Here is a 10,655-nt window from a genome sequence, read left to right as displayed (position 1 = left end):
ACAATGAGATGTGTGGTGATTGTGGCATAAGGGACATCTGTGTGCCAGCAATCATATGTCCACCCACTCACATTCTGCTGAACAGGGGAAGCAGCCAGGAGTGGTGCTGGAGGCCAAGGTTTGCAAAACTGGCCCATGCTGGGGTCAAAATGTACAGCTTCTGTGTGAATTAAAAGAATGCCCTGTTGCCTCCTGTTCTGCACTGTAGCTGTCTGTGAGCATTCAGCTGCTTTTGGTACAACAGAAGGAATCAACATGGGTTTCCTTAATTTTGCATTGCCAAGACATGGGGACGTATTTTTGGGGCACAAGGGAAACCCACATACCTCAGTATCCTTGTGGAAGGGATTGAGCTTCCAGGAACAAGGAGAAGAAAGCAGGAAATGCTGGAAAGATGGAACCATTCTTTAAAAAAACCCACATTTCTCATCAAGTCTTGTATTTGGAGGGATGTTCAGTTTCCTTTCTGCCATTGTGGAATACAGAAAAACTTGTGGGTTGCACGTAAGGTACCATTTTGCAGCCAGGCCCATTCTTCTCTTTCATTTACTCTTTGTTGTTTGTTCTTTTCCTCTTTGAAACATGTTAATTGCCTAATTAGTCTGCAGCATCAGCAGCATGTGAGGTAGCCATCTCTTTCACATGTACACAACCTTTCCTCTCCAAATATGAAATAGCAACAAGCATCTCCATTGAGCCAATGTGGAAACAGGCAGGGCACTGCGGTCAGAAAAACCAGCACCCAGTCCCAGCTGAACTGATTTCATAATCAGTCTGGCATCCTGCTGACTGCTCACAGCTGGGATGGGCAGCACGGATTCAGAGCTGCCCCCTAGAAGGAGGATGCTCCCTCCTGGTGGGTGAGCCCCATGCTAGCAATGGGGTGGCATCAGTGGGACATGGCCCCACTGGTGCAGGGCTGGGTGCTGCAGGTGGAAATGTTTGCATCTGCTGCACAGAGGCAACCTTGGAAATTTCCTGGAACTCCAGGTCTGCAGCCAACCCCTGCTCAGGGGAAGGAGGATGCTGCGTCTCAGTCCATAAAGTCCCCAGAATGGGAGGAAGGGGCGAGAGACACACAAAGTCAGTAGTAAAAAGAAATGAAAGTCGGCAGCTTGCCACAGCCGAGTGCAGACTCTGCAGAGCTGCCTCTTTTATTGGTGCCCAGACTGAAGGGAGGTTTACACTCTCAAACATGCCAAATTGGAAATGGAGTGCCGGCCAGAGTCCTCCAATGCTGCCTGGAAGGCCACCCTGAAATCTGCTGCTTCCACTCACCTTTCTCTCCTCCATCCTTCCTCCTTCTTTCCACTTCTCCATCTCTGCCCCCTTCATCTCTTATCTCCTTCTCCCCACCATGGACTTGTCCCCTGGTGCTGTCTTCCCCTGTGGCTCCTGCCACCTCCCCGTGCTGGGAAGTCCCTTGAGTGCTGGAAATGGCCCAACTTAGAACTGTAGAATCACTGAATCATTAAGTTTGGAAGAGATCATTAAAACCACCCAGTCCTCCCAACAACCTACCACCACCATGCCTTTGGTCAAGGGCAGTCAGTCTGAGTGGCAGAAGGCATCTGGCCATCTCTTCCCACCTCTTTGCTGCTGAGCTGAGGGCAGTAATTTGCATTACAGTGACAGCATGAGATGAGTCTGTCCTTAGGTTTGCACCATCCTGCTGGAAGGCAAAGCATGGGAGCTGTAAGAAGCAGAGAAAACAGCAGACACAATGGTGATGGCACAGAGAGGAGACCCATTACACAGGGACTCAGCACATAACCTGGCATGGTGCGAGTCAAGAATTGAAGTGCTGTGTGTGCCATGGGAAATACTTTGCCTGATAACACTAAACTTAAAGGCTTGGGATTGGGCTTTAGGATGAAGCATCCAAACTAGACCGGATGTAAGGAAGTTTCTTCCTGACAAAACGGTATCAAAATGATGTCAGCCGGGTGCTGACTGCTCAGCAAAATCCCCAAGCAGGGCACTGAGAGCCTCATAAGATCCACTCAGACCTGCTGACATCTCAAGCCCACACTGGGACACCCAGTACATTTGTAAAAGAGCACTAGAGGCTGAAGGTGAGACAGTCACTATCTTCTCTGGGGACCTGGGCTCTCTGCTGCTCACCAGCTGATTTTTTTCCATGTCATTTCATTTATCCAATGCCTCAGTTTGCTGCCTGCAAAAGCCCAAAGGGATTATGACATCTGTTGTCACATTAAAACACCGTTTTGACTATGAGGAGGTCAGGTACCATGGTGGGAGCTGTCTTGTCCTCCCCAGTGCTCTGCTGCACTGCTGTTTCTGGTGGGAAAGGTCTTGCTGGAGTCAGCTCAGCGCTCATGGAGAGTCCTACAGCCAGCATGCAGGAAAATTGTTTGCTCTCATTCTTTCCTCCAGTTTTGGCTGCTGAAGCAAAAACACATAATAAAGAAGGTTTTAATGACAATCTGCCAGCATGTTTAATATTCCAGCTTGAGGAATGATCCAGTGATGCACTGGAGCCAAGGGAAAGGATGTGGTTACTTTCATTGGACACCAAATTCATGCAAAAATAGGCAAACCTCACAGAGAGCCAGGCTGGCAGCTTCCAGATGACCTGAATAAAGAACTGAATGCTGAGCTTTGATTTGGGGCTCACTCTCCTGCAGTCAGTGTATCACATGGGTCCATGCTGAACAGAACACCTGGGAGCTCTAGGCAGCTGTAAAGAGAATTCTTGTCCCCTGCAGTCATCAGTGAGTTCCTGTTCTACTCAGGGAGAGGAACTGTGAGTTTTTCACATACAACTCTGATGTTTCTCTCTCCCTACAGATTCAGGTCTGGGATATTTGTGCTGTACTTGTCTGTAGCTGATCCTCTCTCTGCCTCTTCTGGATTATTGCCCTGCTTGGTTCTGTTACCCAGCAATTGCAGGCAAAACGTTATGTGGACAAGTCTCACTGTTTCAGAAGCAGAGCAGCCTGTGAAACTCCACTGACATTACCTGCTCTGCCAGGCAGGTGGCTGCAGAGAAAAAGGCTTACCGATACGCTGCATGCCAGGAGGAATTTCTTGAGAGCAATGAAGATGTGAGACCTGTGAACATAAGGACCAGCGTCCTCTTCAGCCCCAGCTGGCAGTAGAGTCCAGTCTGCTCCTGGCTGAATCAACACTGCACCTGCTTGGGGCAAAGCTGGGTTTCAGGGTGACTGGAGATGGATAAAGGGCACTTGTGGGGTCTCCACTGCTCCCAGGTACAGAGGACAGCCCATGCTGAAGGTGCACATGGACTGGCTCCCGATGGGACAGGTAGCACCACTGAACATTTCAGGCAGGATGCTGCCATCCCCAGCCATGGCTGAGCTTGCAATGCTGGGAGGCTTTACAAGACCCAAGAGAGATGCTGAGGGGGCTGACCCTTTGTGTCATTGGAAGGGCAACTCTGAGCAAAAGGACAAAGTATTGTAAGATATATTTAATAAAACAAAACCACAAAAAGAAAAAAAAAAAAAAAAAGGAAGAAAAAGAGGCCAATGCACGAGAAGGTAATGTGTTCATTTGAATAATGGGCAAAATCAAATTAATTCTACATTAAATAGTTCTGAATAAAGGGTTTAAGTCAGCAGTTTCAAACTTGTTTTCCTTAATTACTTTCCGTGTTTAATGTCATTAAGAAGATTAAAAATTCATTAACAAGAGTAGTAAAGTGGCAAATCAGTAAAGCTATCACTCCAGGTTAAAAACTACGCTGAGGTTGACACTTTGTACACTTCCACAGGCGCCGTGTGGAACGCAGCTGAGGACAGCTGGGGGGGACACACCAGCATCCTAAAGGGGTGCCTGGGGTCCAGCCTGGATGTGGCATCCACCAGCACCACGAGCTCAGTGCAGCGCTCTGAGAAGGGCAGTGCAGACCACAGCAAGCACAGCAGTATAACCATCAAATATGGCAAGCATCAGGAACAGACTGAAGCATGGAGAATGGCAGGTATTATAAAGCACTAAGGCGTGTTAAGGCAATCCAATTGCTTGATTGGCCTCGTGTCCTGAGCCCTCACTGTTCGAAGATTCGGAGGGCACTGAGCACCGGGGAAGTGCTGAGCTGTGCTGTGCTGGCCCCCAGGGAAGAGGCAGGGTGGAAAAGAGATCTGGGGCTTCTTTCTGCTTTCACTGTAACACATCCTCTAGTCCTATCACTGTTACCTGGGAGAGGAGGCAGCTGACCCCCATCTCCTCCTGCCCCACTTACTACCTCCTTTCAGGGTGCTGTACTGTGCAGTAAGGTCTCCCCTGAGCCTCCTCTTGACTAAACACTCCCAGTTCTGTCAGCCTTTGGGAGCCTGCCCCTTGCTGCCCTCACAAACAGCCCTGAAGTCCCTGCATACATCCAACCCCAGGTAGGTCCATGGTGAAAAGTCTACTCCACTCAAACTGGGTCAACTTGGTAGGCAAAGCAGGTGGAAAGAAGCCATTAGAGATAGCAGTGTGCTCCATGTCATCCAGCAGGACTGTGGGAGGGACAAAAAGTGAGCCTTGCTGTCTCCAGCCCAGTGCAAGTCAGATGGTGTCATCCTGCAGCAGCACTGCAAAACTGCCAATGCTGGCCTTGCAAAACCAGCCTCCAGGAGTCATGACATCAGCTGTTTTACAGTCATCTCTCTGTATCTGCTTTATTTTCTGTTTCTTGAGCTCTTAAATAGACTTTAAATATCTTTATCTTAACAGAGCTCCATCCCTATAGAAGGAGCCCAGGGTGATGCTCCTTCTGCCTGCAGCCCCCATCCCTGGGACTTAGTGGCTCCCACCAGGATGCATGAAATGGGCTCAGGAGAATGACTGATGAGTACTGATCAATGCTATGGGAAAATCTGGAAATAATGAAATGGGATATCAATCCCATTGCAAACCCTCAGCCAAAAGACTGAATGTTCCAGCTGGAAAAAGGAAGTGTTTGTGGTTCAACCAGAAATCCTGGTGATCTCCAATGCCAACCCACCTCCCTTTCCAGCAGAGGGGTCCCATGTGTACCTACCTACACAGATGAATCCCATTCATGGGGCAGCCTGGTGGTTCCCTCAAGGAAGGACTTTGACTGATGAGCCTCAGACATGCACACTCGTGGCTGTGGGGAGGCCAAGGCAAACCACTGTGGGTAAGTGTCCTCTTGGCAGTCCTCTGTTTGGTATTGCTCTCCCCTCCTTGGCCAGGTAGAGGCATTCCAGGTCATGAAAAATCATTTCTGACCAAGAAAAGTGCTGTGCTCCATGACTCTGGAACTTGGCTGAATCCTCACCTGTAGCAGGGAGTAACACAGAACAGTCAAGGAGGAGAAGAAGGGCATTTCTGGACAGACACAGCTTTTAAAGAAGAAACTGTGCTTATTCTGCATATTTCTCTAAGAGGCTGTGATCAGCCAGACCATGAAGAAGGGACTGTGGGTTGTGCAGTGGCTGGATTTCCCCCTTCTTTGTTTTGCTTAGCATAAAATACAGGTGTTTGGGTTTTTTTCCTGCTCAGTTTTGGAACAGAAATTATTTTGCCTTCAGCTGCCAAATATTCTTCGGACCAGAAAGTCAGATCCCTGCTCTGATAAGCAGTGCAATAGAAAGACACATTTCCCCCTATTTTTCTCTGGCTTTGCTGAGGGGCTCCCATCTGTGGGGCCATGTTCGTCCTTCCCAGACTCTGTGGGATCAAGCAGAAGCCTCCTGACTGCCCATTCTCACCACATCCCTTTGTTCCCAGGAGGCTGCAGCAGCCCCGTTTTGGAAGCAGGTGGGAGGAGGGAAAACCCTTCCCCCCCCCCCCCCCTTTTATTCTTTTGCAAGCTTTAATTATTGAAGGACTGAATTTGAGCTGTTCCTGTCTTCTTCCTTCCCATCATTTCTCGGACAGCGTTTCTAACAAAGGCCTGTGGTTTGGGTCTGAGGATTTTTTTTCCTTTTTCTTTTCCCCTCCAGAGATCTAAGGGATGTAATGAGACACCAGCACCCTCTCCTCCCTGCAGTCCCCAGCCCAAGCCCTCCGCCCTGCCGGCCCTTCCCGGCTGTCCCGCTCCTGGGGGAGGGAGGGCACCCGACCTGGACAGTCCTCCTGGGAGGTGAGCACGATAGAGTTACAAGGGGGAGCAGCTTGCACACTGCCTCCACTTTGATGAGGCAACATTTAATTATATCTCCCCCAAGCCTTCTCCCAGTGAAAAAGATCTCCTATTGTCTAGGCTAATTTGTCCTTTTTGCTTAATTCCCTAACCTGTGTGCTAAACCATAAGCTCACATTACTCCACCACCCATATCTCCTACTCTGCTACCAGAGCTGTGCAATGCAATGGAAGGAGTCTGTGTGTCCTTCTCACACTCCTTGTGCCCTAGGGCAATAACAGGATCTGAAGCCCTTCAGGCACAAAAGAAATTGGGGCATGTCAATTAGCCATGGCCATAGAAGCACAGAATCACAGAATCATTAAGGTTGGGAAAGACCACTAAGATCACCTAGTCCATCAACTCATCACCACCATACCCACGTCCCTCAGTGCCACATCTCCGGGTTTCCCCAGACAGTAACTCCACCAGTTCCCTGGGCAGCAAAGTGTCTAAAAATCTCCAGTGACTTGTATTCCACAGACCCAGGTCTACCAGAGCTGGGGACAAGGAGCAGTGCCATACTATACTTACTATGCCAAGTGTAGCCACATCACTTGTGACAGCTGAGGAGAATGGAGGAGAGCAAGACCCAGCCACCTCTCCAAACTGACTGAGGCTCTGTACCAGTAGGACAAAGGCTGAGAGCCTTCCTTATGGGATGCCAAGGACCTGCACCTTCACCCCTCACTCTGCTCCAGGAGAAGGAAGGCATCATCTTTAAAAGGCATAGAGCAAGAGGCTGGCACACACACAGAGGATGGGCTGGAGAAAGAGAGCAGAGGGGGGAGGAGAGCAGAGCAGTTGCCAGGTTGACTTGAGCCAGAGTCTTTCATGGGGGGGGCGAGGGGCAGGGAACATGGAGGATCAACATTGTCTTCTCCAAAGAGGAGAAGAAAAGAGTGAGAGAATGCAGGTGGAAGACAAAGGGAAATAGGACTTGTTGGGGAAAAGAGGGGGACGCTGAGGGATTGAAGCAGGCTGGGGTCCAACTTAATAAGAAGCGAACCAAAACAAAACCCAAACAAAAAGTGACTCAAGTTGGCTCTGGGCACCCCCTCCCCCTCACTGCCGTCCCCAGAAGGCAGCAGAGCTGCGGCTTCAAACAGCCGCCTCACAATAAATTCATGGCAGCCAGGGCTGGGAAACAGGCTGCTGCAATTTAAAGGAAGCGTGGATTTGCATATTGAATTAAAATTAAGAGCTAATTATGCAAATAAATTATGACATTTGGCAGGAGAATTTGCTTCAAGATCATTTATTACGTTCTTTTTATAACAGTGCGAGCATTTAACGGTCAAAGACAATATTTTAAAGGAAAATTAACGCAAGATTATTAACCTAAAAACAATTCCACATTAATGAGATGTATTTCTCTTCAACTTCTCACACCTGGCTGCCTATTGATGCCCAGCCAGGACTGTCTCTCAATAATTGGCATTTTTTTTGCAGGCAAATATTGAATGAGGTGGTGAATGTTGCTTTGGACAAACTCGCTCAGGAAAATTCCTTCAGGGTTTTAGCTTGCTGGTCTGTAAAGGGAAGTTGTGAAGGTCAAACATGTTTCACGTCATTCTTCTGTGTGCTCAGACTGACCAGACCAGGATGCACTTGGGAGGGGACACAGCAGTGACTACCCCATCTGAATGAGAGCAAAAACTCTCCTGCAAAAATGGGCACGACTGCTTTTTGGAAGAGATGTAAAATGAAGGTTTTCACCATTTGAGACCATTGAAGATCCCATGGCTTTTTTTCATAAGAACAGAGCCATTTGCTCTGGTGCCTTGGCTCCCTCCAACCCCACTAACTGCTGCTCACCTGATGTTGGGACCTCCATTTGGGGCCACTTTCTGCCCTGCCTGTACCAGGGCTGTGCCGTCTCATCAGTGGCCAGGCCCCTCCCACAAGAAGGAAGGCTTCAAGAAGATTCCAAGTTGAGTTTTGGATCAGGAAGGTTTGATGGTACCCAGAGGGATGCAAATTGCTCCAAGACTCCAAAGATGCCCATTCCCAGCCATTGTCTGAGAAGAGTACCCAGCCCAGGCTCATCCCACACAGCTGCAGTGGTTGACTATTAGCTGGGAGTGCAGCTGTGTGTTTACAGGGTCAGCTCTTGTCCAGACAGGAGAGACCCTGCCATTTGCTTCCTGATACAGAAGTATCTGAAAAAGGAGTTAGGCAAACAAAATTAGAGGTGTCTGTTCTTCTCTCTTGTTTTGCCTCTCTCTGTGCTGCAGCCAGAAGGAATGCTGAGGAGCAGGAATGCCACTTTTGCAGCCAGGCTTTAGGAGATCCCAGCTTGGGTGTTACAAGGGAGTTGCAGACAGGAATGACAGGAGAACAAAAGTCATAGTCAAATGGCTTAGGTAGCAAGAAAGAATTTTCCTCCGAGATAGTACTCTGAAGCTTTGCCAAGGAAGATGGGTAATGTCCTTCGATCATCTTCAGTCCTCCCGCTTTGCCACTAGCCCTGGCTATTCTCCACTGTGATCTACTCACTCTTAGGGCAGCATGGAAGTTAAGGACCCATATCTGGACCGATACCAGGTTTTCCTTTAGTTCCATTTCTTTATCTGTGCACCTTAAATGTGCTCTCTTGGTGCCATTTGCCTTTGTTAGGAGTTTGCTGAATTCCACACCATGCCAAAGCTGGAAGGGACTTCTTCCAGAGCTCAGTGGGCATTTTGCTTCTGAGGCAGCTGGAAGGTTGCCCTGTCATGGTTCTTCCATCTCCTCTCCCAGGGGATTTTCCCCCACTCAAGGTGGAGAGGACATTCCCTGCTAAATCAGTCCTGGCACACAGAGCACAATGGTGTGCAGAGCCAACCGCAGGTAACAAATTTGTTGCAATAAATGAAGGGTTTGGAGCCAGACAAAAACGCGTGACATTCGAAGTTCTCAGCTCTCCTCCCTCAGAAAGGCAATCTGTGACTTCTGGGCCCTCCTTAATGACCCAGAGCCGGATGGAAAATAATATTAATAATAATAAAAGAAACAAAGAAGGGGCTGGCGCATTTTTTAAATAAAGAAATTTCCCTCATCTTGCGGTTAATTTAAAAGGTTTATTTCTTGAAATGAATCCTCTTCATCAAATCTCCGATCCTTGAAAATCAGTGCAACCTGCCTCTGTGGATAATGAATTGATTTGTAATGTAAATTATATAAAACACCCTCCCCGCCAGCATTTGTGTGTGAGTGTGTTTAATCTAAAGCGTTTAAGTCTGAAAATGAGCTTCTCCATCAAAAGTCTCGATTCCATTTACATTTCTTGCATACGAGTCAATTTGTGCCTGACCCAGTCTATAAATCACTGCCAAGGAGTGCTGTGTCTGTACCTCTCCTCTTCCCCCACCCCCTCCCTTCATCCTTCCATCCTTGCACACGCTATCTTCAAAACAGCATCTTCAGATGCTGCCTGTAAACAGCCTGCATTCTCTGGCCAAACACTGGCTGGAGGATGAGGAACCCTGGCCCCAAGAGATGNCAGCCAGGCAAGAAGTCCTGCTCTCTTGCCAGCTGCCCAGGAAGAGTCTCCCTCTCTCTCGGTGTCTCCTTTCCAACATGTGGTTGCTTAGCCACCAAAGGAGTCCATGGCTGATGCATGTTAGAGATTACAGCCAGGTCTTCTACAAGCATACATTAACACAGCCTTGGAAAATCCACCAAGTGGGGTGGATTTACACCACCAGAGTCTTTGTCTCAGTCTTTGTCTCTCCAGGTTTTCCATCATACCAACATTTATCCTTCACTCCATCCTATTGGAATATCTCTTTAGATTTCCTTCTGCTTACTGAAACCAGCAGACACCCCTTGCTGGTTGAATCGCCATATGATAAATTCTCAAAACCCTTTGGGAGAGCAGGGAACGTGCAAACAGTAATATCTTCACCAACAGGGTCTGGTGACAGCTGCATGAGAGTATTAGAGGTGGCTTAGTAGTGATGCACCTGAGGACCAGCAGGCTAGGAGGTCATTGCTTCGGGTCCCTTCCATGAAGCACCATCAGTTCTGAGGCTGTGAAACACATCTTTCACAGAGCTGTTTCATAGCTGACACATAACATGAATGGGATCAACAGCCCATCATTGACTCTGGTGAGGAATTTTCCAACACACTTTTTTTTCTGCTCTATTTTTTTTTTTTTTCAGGAAAGACACAACTGAAACTGATTTCTAATGTTAAGAGGAAAATGGAATCAGTGTTGGAAATACTTCATGAGCCCAAATTTGAAAAAATCCAATATATTGGTACAAAGCAGCTTACTGCTCTAGTTGAGGTATTGATGCAGTAAAAAGAAAATTAAACCTGAAATAACAAGTTGATATTTCCTGTTGTGTTTTTCTGCTTTTAATTTGAAGGGTTGGTGTTTGTTGGCTGGTTTGAGTGAACATGTAATGGTGAACTTATAAAATTGTTCAAGACTTGTGATGGAAAATATTTCTGAATTCTAAAAATTTGTTCAAAGCAAGGAAACAATTTCCCACCCCAATTTCACTAATTCTTTCACAAACACTGTTTGTTGTTTTTCTTTTTAAG

At 47.7% G+C, this 10,655-nt stretch overlaps 1 long non-coding RNA gene across 3 annotated transcripts in view; it reads right to left on the bottom strand.

Annotated features, from left to right (window-relative positions):
• Positions 1-358: 358 nt before the first annotated feature.
• LOC107315902 overlaps positions 359-10,655 on the bottom strand; it is a 73,917-nt gene continuing 63,620 nt past the window's right edge. For 2 of the 3 annotated variants that reach the window (XR_004307767.1, XR_004307768.1), the window contains one exon: positions 8,124-9,245. This is a non-coding gene — a long non-coding RNA (uncharacterized LOC107315902). Of the gene's footprint in view, positions 2,407-3,023; positions 3,161-5,011; positions 5,273-8,123; positions 9,246-10,655 lie in introns of those variants that run through there. The other variant, XR_004307766.1, reaches the window with a different exon arrangement.

Source organism: Coturnix japonica, chromosome 6 (assembly GCF_001577835.2).
Source record: "Coturnix japonica isolate 7356 chromosome 6, Coturnix japonica 2.1, whole genome shotgun sequence".
Classification (NCBI taxonomy): Eukaryota; Metazoa; Chordata; class Aves; order Galliformes; family Phasianidae; genus Coturnix; species Coturnix japonica.
The sequence above is the reverse complement of the archived record's forward strand: the minus strand, read 5'-3'. Positions and strand labels throughout refer to the sequence as shown.